We start from the raw sequence: 10,037 nt of genomic DNA, 5'->3' as shown, positions 1-10,037 counted from the left end.
TCACACGCACTCCCTCTCACACGCACTCCCTCTCACACGCACTCCCTCTCACACGCACTCCCTCTCACACGCACTCCCTCTCACACGCACTCCCTCACACGCACTCCCTCTCACACGCACTCTCTCTCTCACACGCACTCTCTCTCTCACACGCACTCTCTGTCACTCACACACTCACTCTCTCACGCACTCTCTCTCTCACACGCACTCTCTCTCTCACACGCACTCTCTGTCACTCACACACTCACTCTCTCACACACTCACTCTCTCACACACACACTCTCTCTCACACACACTCTCTCTCTCTCTCACACACACTCTCTCTCACACGCACTCTCTCTCTCACACGCACTCTCTCTCACACACACTCTCTGTCACTCACACACTCTCTCTCTCACACACACACTCTCTCTCACACACAGGAGGAAGGGAGGAGTGAATGAGGAGGAGTGGAGGAGGGGGGGAGGGGACAGTGGTGACATGGGGTCTGCGAATCCCGAGGAATATGTCCAGTTATAAGCGAGCACCGATTTCCCTACCCTATCACCTCCCCCCACACCAGCACCCAGTAGGCACCTCCCCATCCCACCCCCAACCCCTAGTTAGAAAGCCCCCCCCCCCCCCCCCCCACCCCACCCCCAGCCACCTCCTCCCAGATCCAATGCCCGAGAGAGATCTCTTTGGAAAGACCACCCCTCCCACCAGGGGTGACGTCCACTTCGACTGCCAATGGTCCCCGCGTTTTGGCCAGGGGGGGGGGGGGGGGGGGGGGGGGGGGGGGGGGGGGGGGATTGTGGAGGCGAGCACAGCACGGGGATTGTCAGGATGATACGCATGCCAGATAGCCTCGTCTGGGTTTTTGAAATGTCCGGTGAAGATCTGGAGGATTTCTTCCTCACCCCGCGGGGGGGGCACCCCCGCCCCCCCCACCCACCACGCACACCCCCACCCGCTCCCCCCCACCCGCCCCCCCCCCGGCACCGCCACGCATACGTCAGTCCATGTCCCAAGCCGGCCGGCGGTTACAGAGCCGAGACGGGGCTGGATGGGTCCTTCCCCTTCTTCTCCTCCCTCCTCCTCCTCTTCCTCCTCTTCCTTGCCCTCCGTCTCCTCGGTCCCCAGCGCATCCGGATTCTCCAGCATCTCCCGGATCAAGGGCGGCATAGGTCCCGGAATCTCCATCTTGAGGGTAATGGCTCGCTCGGCACCTGCCAGGGAAGGGGGGGGTGGGGAGAGGAGGGAAGGGGTCAGATTAGACTGGAGTTATCCTACTGCAATCCCTACATTGCAGAAGGAGGCCATTCGGCCCCGTCGGGTGAGCACCGACCACAATCCCACCCAGGCCCTAACCCCGTAACCCCATGGATTTATCCTGAGCTAGTCCCCCAACACTAAGGGACAATTTAGCATGGCCAATCCACCCTAACCTACACATCTTTGGTCACTAAGGGGACAATTTAGCATGGCCAATCCCCCTAACCTGCACATCTTTGGACACTAAGGGACAATTTAGCATGGCCAATCCACCCTAACCTACACATCTTTGGACACTAAGGGACAATTTAGCATGGCCAATCCACCCTAACCTACACATCTTTGGACACTAAGGGACAATTTAGCACGGCCAATCCACCCTAACCTGCACATCTTTGGGACACTAAGGGACAATTTAGCATGGCCAATCCACCCTAACCTACACATCTTTGGACACTAAGGGACAATTTAGCATGGCCAATCCACCCTAACCTACACATCTTTGGACACTAAGGGACAATTTAGCACGGCCAATCCACCCTAATCTACACATCTTTGGACACTAAGGGACAATTTAGCACGGCCAATCCACCCTAACCTACACATCTTTGGACACTAAGGGACAATTTAGCATGGCCAATCCACCCTAACCTGCACATCTTTGGTCACTAAGGGGCAATTTAGCATGGCCAATCCACCCTAACCTGCACATCTTTGGACACTAAGGGACAATTTAGCACGGCCAATCCACCCTAATCTACACATCTTTGGACACTAAGGGACAATTTAGCACGGCCAATCCACCCTAACCTACACATCTTTGGACACTAAGGGACAATTTAACATGGCCAATCCACCCTAACCTACACATCTTTGGACACTAAGGGACAATTTAACATGGCCAATCCACCCTAACCTACACATCTTTGGACACTAAGGGACAATTTAGCATGGCCAATCCACCCTAACCAGCACGTCTTTCAGACTGTGGGAGGAAACTGGAACACCCGGAGGAAACCCACACAGACACGGGGAGAACATGGCACGACGGAGGTTGAGGGGAGACCTGATAGAAGTCTACAAGATTATGAGGGGCATGGACAGAGTGGATAGTCAGAAGCTTTTTCCCCCCAGGGTGGAAGAGTCAATTACTAGGGGGGGGGGGGGGGCACAGGTTTAAGGTGCGAGGGGGCAAGGTTTAAAGGAGATGTACGAGGCAGGTGTTTTTACACAGAGGGTGGTGAGTGCCTGGAACTCGCTGCCGGGGGAGGGAGTGGAAGCCGATACGATAGTGAGTTTTAAGGGGCGTCTGGACAAATAGATGAATAGGATGGGAATAGAGGGATACGGTCCCCGGAAGGGTAGGGGGTTTTAGTTCAGACAGGGGGGGGGGGCAGCATGGTGGGTGCAGGAGGGCCGAAGGGCCTGTTCCTGTGCTGGAATTTTCTTTGTTCTTTGAACACACAGATAGTGACCGAGGCCAGAATTGAACCCGCGTCTCTGCCGTTGTAAGGCAGCGGTGCTAACCATTGTGCCACACTCTCTCAGAGAGAGAGTGAGACATAGAGAGAGAGAGAGACAGAGACAGAGAGAGAAACAGAGAGAGAGAGAGAGAGACAGAGAGAGAGAGAGACAGAGAGAGAGAGAGACAGAGAGAGAGAGAGACAGAGAGACACACACATAGAGAGAGAGAGAGAGAGACAGATAGAGAGAGAGAGACAGATAGAGAGAGAGAGACAGAGAGAGAGAGAGCAAGACAGAGAGAGAGTGAGACATAGAGAGAGAGAGAGAGAGACAGAGACAGAGAGAGAAACAGAGAGAGAGAGAGAGAGACAGAGAGAGAGAGAGACTGAGAGAGAGAGAGACAGATAGAGAGAGACAGAGAGAGAGACAGAGAGAGAGAGAGAGAGCGAGACAGAGAGAGAGAGCAAGACAGAGACAGAGAGAGAGACAGAGAGAGAGGGAGAGACACAGAGAGAGAGAGAGACACAGAGCGAGAGAGAGAGACAAAGAGAGAGAGACAGACAGAGAGAGATAGAGAGAGAGACAGACAGACAGAGCGAGAGAGACAGAGACAGAGGGAGAGACACAGAGAGAGAGAGAGAGACAGAGAGTCAGAGAGAGAGGTAGAGACAGAGTGAGACCAAGAAAGAGAAAGAGAGGGAGAGACACAGAGAGAGAGAGAGACAGAGAGGGAGAGAGAGAGAGTGGCAGAGAGCGAGGCAGAGAGAGAGATACAGAGAGAGAGAGGCAGAGAGACAGAGAGAGGCAGAGAGAGAGACCCAAACTGAGAGGGTGACTATCAGTCTCTGCCTCTCACGCTGCCCCGTAGTGACTCCCCCTCACTGCCCAGTAGCTGCCCTCTCACCTTTGGCACTGATTCCTCTGAGGTCAGTAATTTTCATTAACATCCGAGGGAACATGTAGGGTTTCTCTGGTCTCCGTTTCCTCGCGTAGACTTTGAGAGCTTCCAGGAGAGGTTCCTGTAACTGGTCTACCTTCTCCGGTTGTTCCAGATCCATCCGGTCTACACCACAAATGGAGAAAGAGAGAGAGAGACGGTTAGTATCTAACCCCGTGCTGTACCTGTCCTGGGAGTGTTTGATGGGGGACAGTGTAGAGGGAGCTTTACTCTGTATCTAACCCCGTGCTGTACCTGTCCTGGGAGTGTTTGATGGGGACAGTGTAGAGGGAGCTTTACTCTGTATCTAACCCCGTGCTGTACCTGTCCTGGGAGTGTTTGATGGGGGACAGTGTAGAGGGAGCTTTACTCTGTATCGAACCCCGTGCTGTACCTGTCCTGGGAGTGTTTGATGGGGGACAGTGTAGAGGGAGCTTTACTCTGTATCTAACCCCGTGCTGTACCTGTCCTGGGAGTGTTTGATGGGGACAGTGTAGAGGGAGCTTTACTCTGTATCTAACCCCGTGCTGTACCTGTCCTGGGAGTGTTTGATGGGGACAGTGTAGAGGGAGCTTTACTCTGTATCTAACCCCGTGCTGTACCTGTCCTGGGAGTGTTTGATGGGGACAGTGTGGAGGGAGCTTTACTCTGTATCTAACCCCGTGCTGTACCTGTCCTGGGAGTGTTTGATGGGGGACAGTGTAGAGGGAGCTTTACTCTGTATCTAACACCGTGCTGTACCTGTCCTGGGAGTGTTTGATGGGGACAGTGTAGAGGGAGCTTTACTCTGTATCTAACCCCGTGCTGTACCTGTCCTGGGAGTGTTTGATGCGGACAGTGTAGAGGGAGCTTTACTCTGTATCTAACCCCGTGCTGTACCTGTCCTGGGAGTGTTTGATGGGGACAGTGTAGAGGGAGCTTTACTCTGTATCTAACCCCGTTCTGTACCTGTCCTGACAGTGTTTGATGGGGGACAGTGTAGGGGGAGCTTTACTCTGTATCTAACCCCGTGCTGTACCTGTCCTGGGAGTGTTTGATGGGGACAGTGTAGGGGGAGCTTTACTCTGTATCTAACCCCGTGCTGTACCTGTCCTGGGAGTGTTTGATGGGGGACAGTGTAGAGGGAGCTTTACTCTGTATCTAACCCCGTGCTGTACCTGTCCTGGGAGTGTTTGATGTGGGACAGTGTAGGGGGAGCTTTACTCTGTATCTAACCCCGTGCTGTACCTGTCCTGGGAGTGTTTGATGGGGACAGTGTAGAGGGAGCTTTACTCTGTATCTCACACCATGCTGTACCTGTCCTGGGAGTGTTTGATGGGGGACAGTGTAGAGGGAGCTTTACTCTGTATCTAACCCCGTGCTGTACCTGTCCTGGGAGTGTTTGATGGGGGACAGTGTAGAGGGAGCTTTACTCTGTATCTAGCCCCGTGCTGTACCTGTCCTGGGAGTGTTTGATGGGGACAGTGTAGAGGGAGCTTTACTCTGTATCTAACCCCGTGCTGTACCTGTCCTGGGAGTGTTTGATGGGGAATAGTGTAGAGGGAGTTTTACTCTGTATCTAACCCCGTGCTGTACCTGTCCTGGAAGTGTTTGATGGGGACAGTGTAGAGGGAGCTTTACTCTGTATCTCACCCCGTGCTGTACCTGTCCTGGGAGTGTTTGTTGGGGACAGTGTAGAGGGAGCTTTACTCTGTATCTAACCCCGTGCTGTATCTGTCCTGGGAGTGTTTGATGGGGACAGTGTAGAGGGAGCTTTACTCTGTATCTAACCCCGTGCTGTATCTGTCCTGGGAGTGTTTGATGGGGACAGTGTAGAGGGAGCTTTACTCTGTATCTAACCCCGTGCTGTATCTGTCCTGGGAGTGTTTGATGGGGGACAGTGTAGAGGGAGCTTTACTCTGTATCTAACCCCGTGCTGTACCTGTCCTGGGAGTGTTTGATGGGGACAGTGTAGAGGGAGCTTTACTCTGTATCTAACCCCGTGCTGTACCTGTCCTGGGAGTGTTTGTTGGGGTCAGTGTAGAGGGAGCTTTACTCTGTATCTAACCCCGTGCTGTACCTGTCCTGGGAGTGTTTGATGGGGACAGTGTAGAGGGAGCTTTACTCTGTATCTAACCCCGTGCTGTACCTGTCCTGGCAGTGTTTGATGGGGGGACAGTGTAGAGGGAGCTTTACTCTGTATCTAACCCCGTGCTGTACCTGTCCTGGGAGTGTTTGATGGGGACAGTGTAGAGGGAACTTTACTCTGTATCTAACACCGTGCTGTACCTGTCCTGGGAGAGTTTGTTGGGGACAGTGTAGAGGGAGCTTTACTCTGTATCTAACCCCGTGCTGTACCTGTCCTGGCAGTGTTTGATGGAGGGACAGTGTAGAGGGAGCTTTACTCTGTATCTAACCCCGTGCTGTACCTGTCCTGGGAGTGTTTGATGGGGACAGTGTAGAGGGAACTTTACTCTGTATCTAACACCGTGCTGTACCTGTCCTGGGAGTGTTTGATGGGGACAGTGTAGAGGGAGCTTTACTCTGTATCTAACCCCGTGCTGTACCTGTCCTGGGAGTGTTTGATGGGGGACAGTGTAGAGGGAGCTTTACTCTGTATCTAACCCCGTGCTGTACCTGTCCTGGCAGTGTTTGATGGGGGACAGTGTAGAGGGAGCTTTACTCTGTATCTAACCCCGTGCTGTACCTGTCCTGGGAGTGTTTGATGGGGACAGTGTAGAGGGAACTTTACTCTGTATCTAACACCGTGCTGTACCTGTCCTGGGAGAGTTTGTTGGGGACAGTGTAGAGGGAGCTTTACTCTGTATCTAACCCCGTGCTGTACCTGTCCTGGCAGTGTTTGATGGAGGGACAGTGTAGAGGGAGCTTTACTCTGTATCTAACCCCGTGCTGTACCTGTCCTGGGAGTGTTTGATGGGGACAGTGTAGAGGGAACTTTACTCTGTATCTAACACCGTGCTGTACCTGTCCTGGGAGTGTTTGATGGGGACAGTGTAGAGGGAACTTTACTCTGTATCTAACACCGTGCTGTACCTGTCCTGGGAGTGTTTGATGGGGACAGTGTAGAGGGAGCTTTACTCTGTATCTAACCCCGTGCTGTACCTGTCCTGGCAGTGTTTGATGGAGGGACAGTGTAGAGGGAGCTTTACTCTGTATCTAACCCCGTGCTGTACCTGTCCTGGGAGTGTTTGATGGGGACAGTGTAGAGGGAACTTTACTCTGTATCTAACACCGTGCTGTACCTGTCCTGGGAGTGTTTGATGGGGACAGTGTAGAGGGAGCTTTACTCTGTATCTAACCCCGTGCTGTACCTGTCCTGGGAGTGTTTGATGGGGACAGTGTAGAGGGAGCTTTACTCTGTATCTAACCCCGTGCTGTACCTGTCCTGGGAGTGTTTGATGGGGACAGTGTAGAGGGAGCTTTACTCTGTATCTAACCCCGTGCTGTACCTGTCCTGGGAGTGTTTGATGGGGGACAGTGTAGAGGGAGCTTTACTCTGTATCTAACCCCGTGCTGTACCTGTCCTGGGAGTGTTTGATGGGGGACAGTGTAGAAGGAGCTTTACTCTGTATCTAACCCCGTGACTGTACCCGTCCTGGGAGTGTTTGATGGGGACAGTGTAGAGGGAGCTTTACTCTGTATATAACCCCGTGCTGTACCTGTCCTGGGAGTGTTTGTTGGGGACAGTGCAGAGGGAGCTTTACTCTGTATCTAACCCCGTGCTGTACTTGTCCTGGGAGTGTTTGATGGGGACAGTGTAGAGGGAGCTTTACTCTGTATCTAACCCCGTGCTGTACCCGTCCTGGGAGTGTTTGATGGGGACAGTGTAGAGGGAGCTTTACTCTGTATCTAACCCCGTGCTGTACCTGTCCTGGGAGTGTTTGATGGGGGGGACAGTGTAGAGGGAGCTTTACTCTGTATCTAACCCCGTGCTGTACCTGTCCTGGGAGTGTTTGATGGGGGACAGTGTAGAGGGAGCTTTACTCTGTATCTAACCCCGTGCTGTACCTGTCCTGGGAGTGTTTGATGGGGGACAGTGTAGAGGGAGCTTTACTCTGTATCTAACCCCGTGCTGTACCTGTCCTGGGAGTGTTTGATGGGGGACAGTGTAGAGGGAGCTTTACTCTGTATCTAACCCCGTGTTCTACCTCTCTCCCAGATGTCCCTCCCTCCCTCCCCTCCAGTCACCTCCGCAGATGAGGCAGATCGCACTGAGGAGTCCTGTCTCTGTGTCGTCCATCTCCAGAGGCAGTAACCGGTTGCGAAAGCGAACAGGAGGTCAGTGAGGGGCCCGAACCCGCGTTGTGCATCTGAGTCCTGTTGAGAGTCAGGGCCGTCCGAGAAGGTCATGGTGTCCTGTTCCGGGGTGTACCGTATACAGATCCGTAGCATCTGTCAAACAGACAATCACAGCTCGGTACCAGTCTCTCTCTCTGTGTCACTAATCCCAGACCCCCCTCTCTCACCCCCACCCTCTCCCCCCGAGTCTCTCTCTCTCTGTCACTAATTCCAGACCCCCCTCTCTCACCCCCACCCTCTCCCCCCCCGTCTCTCTCTCTGTCACTAATCCCGGACCCCCCCCTCTCTCACCCCCCCCCCCCCCCTGCGATCTCCCCCGCAGTCTCTCTCTCTGTGTCACTAATCCGGGACACCCCTCTCTCACCCCTGCGCCCTCCCCCAGTCTCTCTCTCTGTGTCACTAATCCCAGACCCCTCTCTCTCACCCCCGTGCTCTCCCCCCCAGCCTCTCTCTCTCTCACTGTCACTAATCCCGGACCCCTCTCTCTCACCCCCGCGCTCTCCCCCCCAGTCTCTCTCTGTGTCACTAATCCCAGATCCCCCTCTCATCAGCCCCGCCCTCTCCCCCCAGTCTCTCTCTCTCTGTCACTAATCCCAGACCCCCCTCTCTCACCCCCGCCCACTCCCCCCAGTCTCTCTCTCTCTCTGTCACGAATCCCAGACCCCTCTCTCTCACCCCCGCGCTCTCCACCCCAGTCTCTCTCTCTCTCTCTGTCACTAATCCCAGACCCTTCTCTCTCACCCCCGCTCTCCCCCCAGCCTCTCTCTCTCTCTCTCTCTGTCTCTAATCCCAGACCCCTCTCTCTCACCCCCGCCCTCTCCCCCAGTCTCTCTCTCTCTGTCACTAATCCCAGACCCTTCTCTCTCACCCCGCCCTCTCCCCCCCCAGTCTCTCTCTGTGTCACTAATCCCAGACCCCCCTCTCTCTCACCCCCGCTCTCTCCCCCCCAGTCTCTCTCTCTCTCTCACTACACTAATCCCGGACCCCCCCCCCCCCCCCCCCCCGCCATTTGGTTCTTTTACCAATTCTCTTCAATCTGTCCCCCCACCCCCCCGCCCCCTCCCTCCCTCCCTCCCCCCCCCCCACCTCCGCAACCCTCTGGTTACCGACCCTCCTGCCACTGGGGAAACAGTTTCACTCTCTCCGTCTCTGTCTCCCTCTGTCTCTTTGTCTCTTTCTCTCAGTCTCTCTCCGTCTCTCTGTCTCTCTCTGTGTCTCTAATGTTAAGCTGATCTTTCTCTGCACCCCGAGCTGTGACTATAACACTACATTCTGCACCCTCTCCTTTCCTTCTCTATGAACGGTATGCTTTGTCGGTACAGAGCGCGAGAAACAATACTTTTCACTGCATCCCGATACACGGGACAATAATAAACCAGATCTAATCCTCTTCACTATCCACAACTCCACCAATTTTTGTGTCGTAGAACATAGAACATTACAGCGCAGAACAGGCCCTTCGGCCCACGATGTTGCACCGACCAGTTAAAAAAAAAAACTGCGAACCTGTGAATCAGGCCAGTTACATTTGACCTCGAGAGGTGGGGGTTGTGGGGAGAGCGAGGAGGGGCGGGGGGGGGCGCAGATTGAGAACTCACCAGGATGTCCAGACAGGCGGCTTTGAGCAGGGTGATCTGGTCAGCGATGGTGAGGGCCGTGAAACCAGGCAGACGCTTGGCAAACTCCACAATTTTGATAATGCACTTGGTAGCCAGTTCACTGAACTTGTCCCAGAGACCGAGGTCCAACTGGACCCTGTGGTCAGCACTGGAGTTTCTGGGAAGGGGGAGAGAGAACACACACAGGTCAGAGAGAGGCAGAGAGAGAGAGAGAGAGAGACAGAGAGAGACAGAGACAGAGAGAGAGAGAGAGAGACAGAGAGAGAGACAGAGAGAGAGAGACAGAGAGAGAGACAGAGAGAGACAGAGAGAGAGAGAGAGAGAGACAGAGAGAGACAGAGAGAGAGAGAGACAGAGAGAGAGACAGAGACAGAGAAATAGAGAGAGAGACAGAGAGACAGAGAGAGAGATAGTGAGAGAGAGAGATAGTGAGAGAGAGAGAGAGACAGAGAGGGACAGAGAGA

At 54.1% G+C, this 10,037-nt stretch overlaps 1 pseudogene across 1 annotated transcript; it reads right to left on the bottom strand.

Moving 5' to 3' along the window:
- Positions 1 to 963: 963 nt before the first annotated feature.
- Positions 964 to 9,730, bottom strand: LOC144491262 (retinoic acid receptor gamma-like; annotated as a pseudogene). The gene is made up of 4 exons (XR_013497415.1): positions 9,553 to 9,730; positions 7,844 to 8,047; positions 3,623 to 3,781; positions 964 to 1,208 (listed from the first exon to the last, which is right to left on the bottom strand). The product of XR_013497415.1 is annotated as a retinoic acid receptor gamma-like (transcript).
- Between the last annotated feature and the right edge of the window lie 307 nt (positions 9,731 to 10,037).

Source organism: Mustelus asterias, unplaced genomic scaffold (genome assembly GCF_964213995.1).
Source record: "Mustelus asterias unplaced genomic scaffold, sMusAst1.hap1.1 HAP1_SCAFFOLD_4861, whole genome shotgun sequence".
In the NCBI taxonomy this organism is placed as follows: domain Eukaryota; kingdom Metazoa; phylum Chordata; class Chondrichthyes; order Carcharhiniformes; family Triakidae; genus Mustelus; species Mustelus asterias.
This window is presented reverse-complemented; position numbering and strand designations above follow the sequence as displayed.